Source organism: Jaculus jaculus, chromosome X, assembly GCF_020740685.1.
Source record: "Jaculus jaculus isolate mJacJac1 chromosome X, mJacJac1.mat.Y.cur, whole genome shotgun sequence".
Lineage (NCBI taxonomy): Eukaryota > Metazoa > Chordata > Mammalia > Rodentia > Dipodidae > Jaculus > Jaculus jaculus.
In genome coordinates, this window is record NC_059125.1 from 48,664,918 (window position 1) to 48,677,703 (window position 12,786).

The 12,786-nt window shown below is 44.2% G+C and overlaps 1 protein-coding gene and 1 non-coding gene across 6 annotated transcripts in view; both read left to right on the forward strand.

Annotated features, from left to right (window-relative positions):
- The first annotated feature begins 1,120 nt into the window (after positions 1-1,120).
- On the forward strand, positions 1,121-1,254 carry LOC123456966. Its single transcript, XR_006634823.1, has one exon. It is a non-coding gene; the product is annotated as a small nucleolar RNA SNORA51 (small nucleolar RNA).
- A 4,482-nt stretch (positions 1,255-5,736) lies between these two features.
- The window catches only part of Jade3 (jade family PHD finger 3), a 162,843-nt gene continuing 155,793 nt past the window's right edge, over positions 5,737-12,786 (forward strand). For 4 of the 5 annotated variants that reach the window (XM_045140864.1, XM_045140865.1, XM_045140862.1 and 1 more), the window contains exons 1-2: positions 6,109-6,215; positions 10,253-10,361. The gene's annotated coding sequence lies outside the window, so the exon portion shown is untranslated. Of the gene's footprint in view, positions 5,801-6,108; positions 6,216-10,252; positions 10,362-12,786 lie in introns of those variants that run through there. The other variant, XM_045140863.1, reaches the window with a different exon arrangement.

A 12,786-nucleotide genomic window follows, 5' to 3' on the forward strand; every position in this document is an offset into this window, starting at 1 on the left:
AAAAAACACATTACAAAAACAAAACAAAACATTACACTTAAAATTACTCCAAAGGAAGTGAAATATCTAGGTACATTCTTAACATATACAGGATCTATCTGTATGTTGAAAACTCTACAATACTGACAAGAAGGTAAAGAAAATCTACATAAGTGGAGAGCTTAACATTAGAAGAAAAGATAGTGAAGATGTCAGTTCACCCCTAAATTCATCTACAGATTTGATGTAATTCACCTTAAAATTCCACCAGGTTTTTTGTAGATGCAAAATAAGTTCATTCCCAAATTTATATGGAAAGACAAATTGCCTTGAATGGCAAAAAAAAGGGGGGGGGGGAAGAAGAATAAAGTAGGAGGAATCCCTCTATTCAATGTTAAAGCTATAGCAGATAATATTGGTATTCTCAGAGACACACTCATTAATAGAATAGAAAAGAGCCCAGAAATAGCCCTACTCAAATAGCCAAAGCAATTTTGACAAAGGTACAAAAGACAATATAATGGAACATATAGTCATTTTATTTGAGTCATCTACTGTCTATAGGTAAAATAAGAACCTCTACCTTAGCTCCAAATTTACTATAAAAATTCAAAATTAATAATTAACAAAATATAGAAGTATAATACTTTCAGAAGGAAGCATAAGAGGAAACACCTGGAAATAGGTGAAGATTTCTTCGATATACCACTACAAACAGTACACATAAATTTAAAAATTTTGATAAATTGGATATCATTAAAAGAAAAAATGGAGCCTGTGGTGGTTTGAAGAGAATAAATGACCCCCAATATATTCAGTTGTTTATTTGTTTGTAGTTTGTATCTTTAGCCACCAGGCTGGAGGCAGTATCACTGTGTGGATCTTAAGGTGTGGTGGTGGGTTTCAGATTTCAATCTAAAGATATGCAAAGTGTGCCTAGCTGGAGTTCCTGAAGTGTGCTGTGGCTTTTGGCCTTTTGGCTTTTGCTTCCTCCCCTCTCTCTGCTTGGTCCTGTGAAGGCAGGCCAGCTTCTTCTGCTGTTAATGGAACTTCTCCTGGATCTGTAAGCTTCAATAAATCCCTTCCTCCATAACTGTGCCTGGTCTGGAAGTTCATCTCAGTGAACCTGAAGCTGCTACAGAGCCTCCCACTACTTTACCACAGGCTGTGTTCTTATCCTGACTGTATAGAAAGAGGAGGCAAAGTAAACCTACCCCATGTACACTTCAGCCTAGGCCACTGTGACTGGTCTGTATTGTGAATAGGGAGACATAGAAAAATAAATAAATAAATGAAAGTAAAAACTGGTTTTCAAAACCTCTTGTTAAGTAAATGAAAAGATCAGCTGCAAAATGAGAAAAATATTTTCAGATCACATACATATATTACAGAGGATTTGCAATTAAAATATGTTTTATAGGGCTGGAGAGATGGCTTAGTGGTTAAGGCACTTGCCTGCAAAGCCAAGGACCCAGGTTCGACTTCCCAGGACCCATGTAAACCAAATGCACAAGGGGGCGCATGCATCTGGAGTTTGTTTGCGGTGGCTAGAGGCCCTGGTACATCCATTCTCTCTCTCTCTCTACCTGCCTATTTCTGTTTTTCTCTTTCAAATAAATAAATAAAAATAAAATATTAAAAATATATTTTACAGAATTCTCACAATTAACAGTAAGAAACAGTCCAATTAAAAAATGGAAGCTGGGGCTGGAGAGATGGCTTAGTGGTTAAGCGCTTGCCTGTGAAGCCTAAGGACCCATGTTCAACTCTCCAGATCCCATGTAAGCCAGAGGCACAAAGGTGAGGCAAATGGAAGTTTACACATGCCCACTATGTGGCATAAGTGTCTGGAGTTCGATTGCAGTGGCTAAAGTCCTGGCACACCAATTCTCTCTCAATCTGTCTCTCTCTCTCTCTAAAAAAAAAAAAAAAAAAAAAAAAATTAAAAAGAAGCCAGGCATGGTGGCATACACCTTTAATCCCAACATGTGAGAGGCAGAGATAGGAGGATTGCTGTGAGTGCGAGGCCACCCTGAGACTACATATTGAATTCCAGGTCAGTCTGGGCTAGAGCTAGACCCTACCTCAAAAAAAAAAAGGGCTGGGTGTGGTGGCACACACCTTTAATCCCAGTACTCAGGAGGCAGAGGTAGAAAGATTACCGTGAGTTCAAGGCCACCCTTAGAGGACATAGTGATTTCCAGGTCAGCTTGGGCTAGAGGTAGACCCTACCTCAAAAACAAAAAATGGGCAAAAGGACATGAACAGACGTTCATCAAAGAGGACATATTGACGGCAAATAAGCACATGCAAATATGTCCAACATCACTGGCTACTAAGGAAAATCAATTTAAAATTATGGGCTGGAGAAATGGTTCAGCACTTAAAGGCACTTTCTTACAAAGCCTGATGGCCGGAGTTCAATTCCCCAGTACCTACGTAAAACCAGTTGCGCTAAGTGGTGCAAGTGTCTGGAGTTCATCTGTAGGGGCAAGAGGCCCTGGCATTGTGCCCATTCTCTCTCTCTCCTGCTTCACTCTCTCTTAATAAATAAATACTTTTAAATGAGATACCACACTTCTATCAGAATAGCTAAAAGAGAAAAATAGTGGGGCTGGAGAGATGGCTCAGCGGTTAAGGTGCTTGACTGCAAAAGCCTAACAAACTGGGTTCAATTCCCAGTACCCACATGAAGCCAGATGCACAAAGTAATACATGCATCTGGAGTTTGTTTGCAGTGGCTGGAGGCCTTGACATGCTCTTTCTCCCCCCTCTGTCTCTCTCCTTGCAAATAAACAAAAAATATTTTTAAAATAGGGCTGGAGAGATGGCTTAGTTTTATTACTTTTATTTGATTTTATTTTGTTGAAGGTAGGGTCTCAGTCTAGCCTAGGCTGACTGGAACTCACTCTGTAGTCCCAGGCTGGCCTCAAACTCATGGCAATCCTCCTACCTAAGCCTCCCAAATGCAGGATTAAAGGTGTGTGCCACCCCCCCTTTTTCAGTGTTTATTTTAAAGATTTTTATTTATTTGCAAGCAGAGAGAGATAGACAGAAGAGAGACAAAGAGAATGGGCATGCCAGGGCCTTCAGCCACTGCAAATGAACTCCAAATATATGTGCTGCTCTGTGCATCTGGTTTTACACTGGTACTATGGAATTGAACCTGGGCCGCCAGGCCTTGCAAATAAGTACCTTAACTGCTAAACCAACCCTTCAGCCCTCAGTTTTATTTTTTAAAATATTTTATTTTTACTTATTTATTTAAGAGAGAGATAGAGAGAGAAAGAGAGAGAGAGGGAGGGAGAGAAGGGGCATGTTAGCACGCCACCTTGTACATCTGGCTTATGTGGGTCCTGGGGAATTAAATATGGGTCCTTTGGCTTGGATAGCAAGCACCTTAACTGCTAAGCCATCTAGCCATCACTTTTGTTCTTAATAGGCAAAAATTGGAAACAGCCCAACTGTCCTTCAGTGGGTGAACATTTTTTTTTAAAGTTGTTTTAAATTTTATTTTTTATTTATTTATTTGAGAGCAACAGACATAGAGAGAAAGACAGAGGGAGAGAGAGAGAATGGGCGCACCAGGGCTTCCAGCCTCTGCAAACGAACTCCAGACGTGTGCGCCCCCTTGTGCTTCTGGCTAACGTGGGACCTGGGGAACCGAGCCTTGAACCGGGGTCCTTAGGCTTCACAGGCAAGCGCTTAACCGCTAAGCCATCTCTCCAGCCCAAGTGGGTGAACATTTTAACTGGTATATCCACACTACTACTCAGCAATAAAAACAAATGAACTACTGACACTTGGGTAATTCTCAAGGAAATTATGCTGGGTGAAAAAAAGTTAAATGTATAATTCCATTTATATGATGTTTATTTATTTGAGAGAGAAAGAAAGAGGGGCAGACAAAGAGAGACAGAGAGATTATGGGAACGCCAGGGCCTCCTGCCATTGCAAAGGTACTCCAGATACATGCTCCATTTTGTGCATCTGGCTTTATATGGGTATTAGGAAATTTCACCTAGGCCATCTGACTTTGCAAGAAAGTCCCTTAAACACTGAGCCATCTCTCCAGCCCTGTGTAGTATTTTTTTTTAAAAAAATTATTCATTTTTATTTATTTATTTGAGAGTGACAGAGAGAGAAAGAGGCAGATAGAGAAAGAGAGAGAGAAAATGGGCATGTCAGGGCCTCCAGCCAGTGCAAACGCACTCCTGACGCGTTTGCCCTCTTGTGCCTCTGGCTAACATGGGTCCTGGGGAATCTAGCCTCAAACCGGGGTTCTTAGGCTTCACAGGCAAGAGCTTAACCGCTAAGCCATCTCTCCAGCCTGTCTGTATAGTATTCTTGACATGACAAATTTATAGAGATTTGGGGCTGGAGAGATGCCTCAGCAGTCAGACACTTGCTTGCAAAGCCTGATTTCCCAGTACACACACACAAAGCCATATGCCTATAGTGGCTCATGTGTCTGGAATTCGTGTTTGCAGGAAGGCTGTAGTGTGCGGATTCTGTCTCTTCCTCTCTCTGAAATAAATAAATGCATATAAAAATGGAACCCGGGTTGGAGGCCCTGGCACACCCATTCTCTCTCTCTCTCTGCCTCTTTCTCTGTCTGTCGCTCTCAATAAATAAATAAAAATTTTTGTTTAAAAATGGAACCCCTCTGTAACTTTTTAACAACTCCATGTGAATTTATTTTTCAAAATGAAATACTTAAGGATCAAGAACATTAGTGCGTGTGTGTATGTGTATAATGAAGTAGAATTATATCTTTAATATGAAACAGGTAAAACACAAAAAGTCAACATTGCTGGGTGTGGTGGTGCACATCCTTGATCCCAGCACTAGTGGGACAGAGATAGGAGAATTGCTGTGAGTTCAAGGCCAGCCAGGGACTACAGAGTGTGTTCCAGGTCAGCCTGGGCTAGAATGAGCCCCTACCTCAAAAACAAAAATAATAATTGTATCCGTCAGAATTCATCCAGTAGTAAATTATAAATTATAATGCATTTATTTATTTATTTACTATTCATTTATTTATTTTGCATTTATTTGTTTGAAGCTGTGGTCTTCTACAATTGTGTTACTGGTGGAACAGGACATTCAATCAGAAAAGGAAGATCAGAACTGGCTGGAACCCATGGGCACAAGCCAAAAAGGGCATCCATAGGCAAACTTTTTCTGTCCACTCTCACATTCTCAAAATCCCCAGCCCTGGTTTAAAGATTTTTTCCAATTGATTGGAACAAGCCCACCAGATTAATCAAGATAATCGCCCCTTCTTCAAGTCAACCGAAAAAGACCTTTAATTAGGATATCAAAGCACCTCCGTAGCAAATACCTAGATTAATGCTTGAATAACTGGAACTTGTAAATTGACTAACCACGTTGACACCAAAAATAGACAAACATTATCAAAAACCTTTTGACTTGCAACTTGATAAATGTGTAATTGTCACTTTGTCTTTATTATTTATAAGTACTTCAAGTGCAAAGGACGTAAATCAATAGTGGTCACTGAGTCTATATGCTAGGAATTCCACGTACAGAACTTTAGAGTTGGACGAGGCTAGGGAAAGCTCAGTTTGTATTTCCCTACAGCCTAGGCGACTCCACCTCGCCCTCCCTCGTGCCTAACGGCGCTGGGTCTCCTCAGAGCAGCAGCGCGCGCAGCAGGAGGGGAGGGGAACCCACCTGAAGCACAGCGCCGCGCGTGCGGGAGCTCTAAGTGGGCGGAGCCTCCAAGCCCGTGGCGTTGGCGACGGCGCCCAGCCCGCCAGAAGAGCGCGCGGCGGGCAGACGGCGGGGCGTTTGTGAGGTAGAGCGAGCGCGGCTGGCGGTGGGGGGGGGGGGGCGGGGAGTGGTGGTGGGGAGGAAGGAAAGGGAAGAGGCGGAGCGTGGGAGCGCACAGTGTCAGGAATACAATAGTGCTCCGCGTCGCCTCGGCCGCCGCCGCCGCTCCACTGCTGCCCAGCAGCCTGCCCAGGGCTGAGGCCTGACGGGCGGGTGGCTGAGGGCCGAGGGCGGGAGCTGTGGAGCAGGGGGCGGTCCCGGTGGATCGGGAGGCCGGGACGGGAGGGCGGAGTGAGGAGGGGATTAGGGGGCAGGTGCGAGGGAGGGAAGAGAAGAAAGCCGGCGGCTAGGGGGCGGTTACCACCCCTGCCGGAGTCGCCCGGCACGTTGCGGGGCCCCTCGGTGGAGCCTGGAAGGAGCGGCGACCTAGCAGGGCAAAGGTAAGCGCCCCCGAGGACGGGCGCGCGGCGCTGGCGGGGTTGGGGGTGTAGCTCTGCTTAGGGAGCAGGAGTGGCGGCCTCGAAGAGTGAGTAGCAGGCGGCACGGGAGCGCAGTGTCCCGGCCCGGCCTCGGCGCGCTCAGGGTCGCTCCAGCTCCACATAGCGGTCGCCCGTGGTGTCCCCGGAGCCTTCGAGCGAGAGCATGTGTGGGCTAAGGTAAAGTGCCCGGTGGCCCCTCTGCGGGCGGCGGGGCTGGGTCTAGTGGCCCCAGCTGGGGGCGGGGGCGGACACGCGAGCCCGGCTGCGGGCTCCCGGCTACACGGGGAGGAATTGAGCGCCATAACTGTTACGGCTGTTCCTTCGAAGCCCCCTCCCGGCGCCCTCCCATCCCGGTGCTGGGCATGGTCTCGCTCTCGGAGCCAGACCCGCGGCGAAGACGGAGTGCTCTTGTCGGCCGCTTGGGGCTGGGCTTGGGGGGGTTCCCAGGTGGTTTCAGCCTCGGGGAGCGGGAAGAAGCGAGAACGTCTAGAGAGGAAAAGAGCAGTAGTGTGAGGAGCGACCAGGCACCCCGGAAAGCCCGAATGCCAACCTAGTAGGAGTGGAGGCGCCCCGTCGGCCGGCGAACTTTCTCCAGTCATTGTTCGGGCGCTGCGAGTTCGCAGCCGCCAAGTGGTCCTGGGAATGGGAACCATGAGGACTTTGCAACTCCACGAGCTTTTTTCTACTACCTGGCATAGTACATTGCTGAACTTTTCTCTAGGTCTCATGCTCGTTTGATTCCCTTCGCTGTGGGGACATAGTTTTGTGTGTGTGTGTGTGTGTGTGTGTGTGTGTGTGTGTTTTAATTCCCTCAAGATTTACCTCCTGCTTTGCGTAACAGAGCCATGGCTTCGGAGAAGTCTGGCTTTAATTGCATAGGGCAACCTGCGTTTACTATTTATAAGGAGTAAATGGAGGGGGCCGGGATCCTAAGTGACTGACCTGAATGGTGGTATGTGGAGGCATGTTTAAAAGTTTGTATCGGTGAGCAGCCCCCTAGGACATAATAGCATATAGGGATTTGGCCAGAAACTTGTTTGGCTGCCCCTTTGACGTTCTGAGTTGCAAGGAAATCTATGGACTCAGGTTTGAACGAGCCCCTCCCCGCCCCCCCCCCCCCACGCGCGATGCGCTTGTCTGTGTGATGCACTTGTTGGTGAAGTGGAAGATGAGATCCCCGCCCTTTGCCTTCGCAGTTTGATTGTATAAGAAGTCAAAACCGTGTTGGATTCCAATCTCCTAGAGGGAAAGGCGACAGGATACCCTGAATTCAATCTGATAAAGATAACTCCTGCTGTCTGCACTCTCAAAGTAATGAAAAAATAGGTAAAAACTGGTTGCACAACATCATTACTTAGTTTAAGCAAACCAGAATCCACTTTCCCAGAGTAGTTTTCTTAAATACCTTCCCTAAAGCCACTTCTTGTCAGCCTGGAAGGTTGGAGGATGGAGGTGGAGATAACAGCAGAATCCCTTTGTAGAAAGCACTGTGTTTTTTATATAGTTAAGCACTTCTGCAACATCTGTTGGGCCTTTTGAATAGTATAGTTGTCATGCTTTTATAACATGTGATGATTCTGGATAAGTGAAAATAATTTTTTTTTCATTCTTGTTTAGCCTTAGGAATATTCCACCTCCGTAACTATCATTTTTTTCTTTGATTTAAAGTGGGCTTTGAGTTTCATGATTTTTAATAAGTTGATACACTCTCATTTCAAGGATTACCAGAGAAGCTCACAATTAAGGTTAGGTACTATCAGTGTTATTCTTCTACAGTTGTACTCTTTCTGCTAGAGGAAATCTCTTAGCCTAATATTGTTGCCTTGAAATAGTTCCTCACATTTTCTGCTTGGTCTGTTTTTGGAATAATCCAGGTTAGGGTGTTCATACTCCAGAATCTATACTTTGTTTGATTCTTGTCTGAATAGTGTTGCCAGGTCTTTGCAGTGCAGTGTGAATTTTGATCACAAGCAGTTCACAGTGAAGTGCTTGTGATTAGCTAGGAGCCAGGAATGACTTGGAAACAGCTTTCAGGATACTTATAACCCATCTTCTGTCCTGTAGAGGACGTTCCCATGGCCAGCACAGCTAATGATTCAGTCATATCTAGGTTGGTAAATGCTAAAGAACAAGGACGTTGAAGGCTTGTAGGTTTAGTAACCTTGTCTTTTCTCTCTTTTGTGATTCATAAACCATAACAAACAAAACCATCTCTAAAACTTTAGAGGCAGGGTCTCTCTGTAGCTCAGGCTGACCTGGAATTCACTATGTATTCTCAGAGTGGCTTCGAACTCTCCACAATCCTCCTACCTCTGTCTCCTGAGTGCTTAGATTAAAGGTGTGCACCACCATGCCTGATTCATATTTTATTTATTTGTATTATTTATTTGTTAGAGGAAAAAAGGGGGGGAGAGGGGCATGCCAGGGCCTCTAGCCACTGCAAAGGAACTCCAGACACATATGCCACCTTGTGCATGTGGCTTTTTATGTGGGTATGGGGTTATTAAACCTGGGTCCTTAGGCCTTGCAGGCAAGTACCTTAACCCCTAAGCCATCTCCCCAGCCCTCTTTCTTTCTTTTCCTTTCTTTTTTTTTTTTTGAGGTAGTCTCTCTCTCTCATTCTAGTCTAGACTGACCTGGAACTCACTCTGTAGTCCCAAGCTGGCCTCGATCTTCTAGCAATCCTCCTACCTCTGCCTCCCCAGTGTTGGGATTAAAGGCATGCTTCACTATACCTGGCTAGGCTATATGTCTCCCCCCACCACCAGAGGTAAGGTCTCACCCTAGCCCAGGCTGTCCTGGAATTCACTATGTAGTCTTGGGGTGGTCTCAAACTCACAGAGATCCTCCTACCTCTGCCTCCTAAGTGCTGGGATTAAAGACATGTGACACCACGCCCAGTTTAGTCCTGTTATTCACTTTGAGATCTAGCCAAAACTAAGCACATATTTTTGGGGGTGGTGAGGGAGGCATCAGGAATCAGGTGTTTTTGAAGATGTGCCATTAGGAATCAGGTGATTTTGAAGATGTGGCATTAGAAAGCTCCTACAGGCTTTGATCAGGAATACAGAGAGGGAAGCTAAAAATGAGGTGGAACATTTTCATGGGACATAATGTACCTTCCTCTTCATGGAGCTTACAAGGAACAGGAGCTGAAGAAGATAGAAGTGATAAATAGGCTGCTTTATATCAAGATAATCATTAGAAGATAATTTACTATGACCTTTACTTTGCTCACTTTTTTGTTGTTTTTTCCAGGTGAGGTCTCACTCTAGCCCAGGCTGACCTGGCATCCACTCTATAGTCTCAGGCTTGCCTCAAACTCGCAGCAATCCTCTTACCTCTGCCTCCTGAGTGCTGGGACTAAAGACATGTGCCACCATGCCCAACTACTTTGCTTACTTTTATAGAGGTGGATATTGGGTGGCACCTATCTGGCAATGCCCTAGCATTTTTTTAAATTTAATTTTATTTATTTGAGAGAGAGAGAAAGAGAGGGAAGGATGGAGAGAATGGGCATGCCAGGACCTTTAGCTGCTGCAAATGAACTCCAGACACGTGCCATCTTGTGCATCTGGCTTTACATGGGTCCTGGGCAATCTAACCTGAGTCCTTTGGCTTTCCAGGCAAGTGCCTTAACCACTAGGCAATCCCTCCAGCCCTGCCCTAACAATTTTTTGTTTGATTCTAGGGATTGAACCTAAGGCCTTGCACATACTAAGGAAGCATTCTACCAACGAGCTACACACCTTACCCTGGCACTCTCATAAAATGGAGACATTTGATAGCTCACAAGTTTGTGTTGTTCTGGTGACTATAGCTGAGAAAACTAAAGCATTCTGATTTGCAGGGTAGGGAGAATCTAGGATGAGTGGTTAGAACTGATAAATGAATAAGAGGATGCTAGGAAGTGGCCATTACAGAGCAAGTAACTACTGCTTTAAGTTTTCTGTAATCTGTGTGAATCCTCCATGGTTATTTTTGCCTTCTCCCTGTAGGTCTTTCCATAGACAATAGAAGCAAAGCTCTTACCATCAGAACTGCCTTTGCACTGAGCCCTTGGAAAAATCTTGCCTGATCCAGTCTGCTGGGCTTGGGAAAAGGAAGGTAAGAACTCATAGTGTTACGCTTCTGAGCATGAGGATGCCCCTTAGAGTCCTGGGGGATATCTTGGTATACCCTGAAGAAAATAATGTACTTGTCATAGGGAGACTATGCTAGGACTTTTGATAGTTGGAGATAGTTATAAATACCCTTCAAGCAGCAAATAATTTATTTTCTGCCCCAACTCAGAAGTCATTGCTATGCCACTCTTACCCAAAGAGCTTATTTTCTCCTAATATTTGGTGGTAAACAAGGAAACATGAGGCTGAAGGGTAATTTGTTGTTGTTGTTTTGAGACAGGGTGTCACTGTTTAGACCATACTGGCCTCCATTTCATGATCCTTCTGTCTCAGTCTTCCAAGTGCTGGGGTTGATAGGTGTGTACCACCACTCCTGCTTGGAATGTATTTATGGAGCAGCTAACAAGAGAATGTGATACCAAAATAGCCACTACACTGGACCTGTGTGTTGAAATCTTGTGGGAAACTTACTGGTATTATTCTTTTTTAGATTTAAAAAATTTAATTTTGATAAAAATTATAATCACAAAAATGTTGCAAGATTGGTACAAAAACTCACTATATTCCCTTCATCCAAGGTTACCAGTTATCAGCAGTTTGCTTGCATTTGCTCTTTCTGTTTCTTTTTCCAAATCATTTGAGCATAATGGTACTTGTCAAGGCCATCCTGTCAAGAGTTTGTTGCAACCACGGATATAACAGAACTTTCTTGGTGTGAAAAGGCCCCAAGAGGTAAAGTTTATCTATAACTATGAAACATACATTTGTAAGTCATGTGGAATCTCTGGTGCTGGATACAGAGATCATTATCAATTGCGAAAGTATTTAAGATAACCTCTCCTCCTTTCTCACCACTCTTGTTAAGTTTGCTCATAACTGTGCCAAACTGTAATATAAAAACTCATTTCAGGGCTGTAGAGATGGTGCATCTCAGTGGTTTAGGTTCTTGCCTGCAAAGCCTAAGGACCTAGGCTCAATTCCCTAGTACCCATGTAAGCCAGATGTCCAAGGTGGCACATGTGTCAAGTTTGTTTGCAGTGGCTAGAGGCCCTGGTTCACCCATTCTCTCTCTGTCTCTGCCTCTTTCTCTCTTCCTCTCAAATAAATAAATTAAAAATATTTTTAATTCACTTCCCGACTATGTGTCGATAAAATAGTCTCTATTTTTCATTTAATTCATTCAGCAAACATACTGAATGCCTTATGCTTACTACGGGTATAGGAGGTGAAAGATATCCCCTAAAGCTCAATGTCCAGTGGAAAGAATGTAAGGAATCTTCCACAGTTAGGGAAAGAATGTTCTGCTGATGGAACACCATCCTGGTTAAGGATTTGAAGAGTAGTTGTCTCAGAGTCATTTAGATGGATGTAAAGATCCATCTTCTCTAAGGCTTTCTGCTCTTAAAAGACCAAAGTTCATGAGTGAGGAAAGCCTTTGGTGTCATATGTCCATCTTTGACAATAGTATCAGGCCAAATTGGATTCAAATTCTGGCTCTTCCCTTTGATCTTGACCAGTTACTTCTCTGTGCCTCACTTTCTTCATTAGCTTAACCACATCTCTGAAGATGGCAATGAGAATTTAATTGCAATAGTAATTGCTCTGTAAATGTTCATTTCACCTTTCCCTACAAACATACAGCCTTTGGGGGGCAACATGAAAAGTATAAGGTTTTAAGGTAGGATGCATGTGGATATCTGTTTTTATTCCAACAGAAGAATGTTGAATTGCTAATTGTATTAGTAGATATGATAGAGATTACCATATGGGATGATAAAAATAGCAGCAGTGATTTGTTAACCATTTCCTCGGTGTCAAGAACTGGATATCTTGCTAAACAGAGAATATCCCTCAGGTGTGAACATGCAGAAGGGCACATAGCCAGGAAGAGTTAGAATTCATTTCTCTTGTGACTGAGACCAGCAGTGTGCCCTTGGAGACTTAAGAATGAGCAAGAATACTGTAAAAGGTAGAGAGAAGAGATTGCCAGACAGAGGAATTTCAGGTCTTGTGAAGGTACTGTGGTGGGTGGAAAAGAGGTATAGAAGGATTTATAGAGGTTTGAGTGAGGTCTGGGGAAAGAGATGAAGTAGGCAGGGGAAGATTGATAGGGCCTTATGGCACCTCATTAAAGAGCTTGTGTTTTATTCCAAGGACAATGAGAGGCTAATGTAAGAGGTTTTTTTTTAATTGAAATTTTAAACATTTAATTAATTTTATTTGAGAGAGAGAGGGAAGGAGGGAGAGAATGGGTGCACTAGGGCCTCAAGCCATTGCAAATGAACTCCAGACACATGCACCCCATTGTGCATCTGGCTTACATGGGTCCTGATGACTAGAACCAGGGTCCTTAGGCTTCATAGGCAAACACCTTAACCTCTAAGCCATTTCACCAGCCTGGGAGAGTT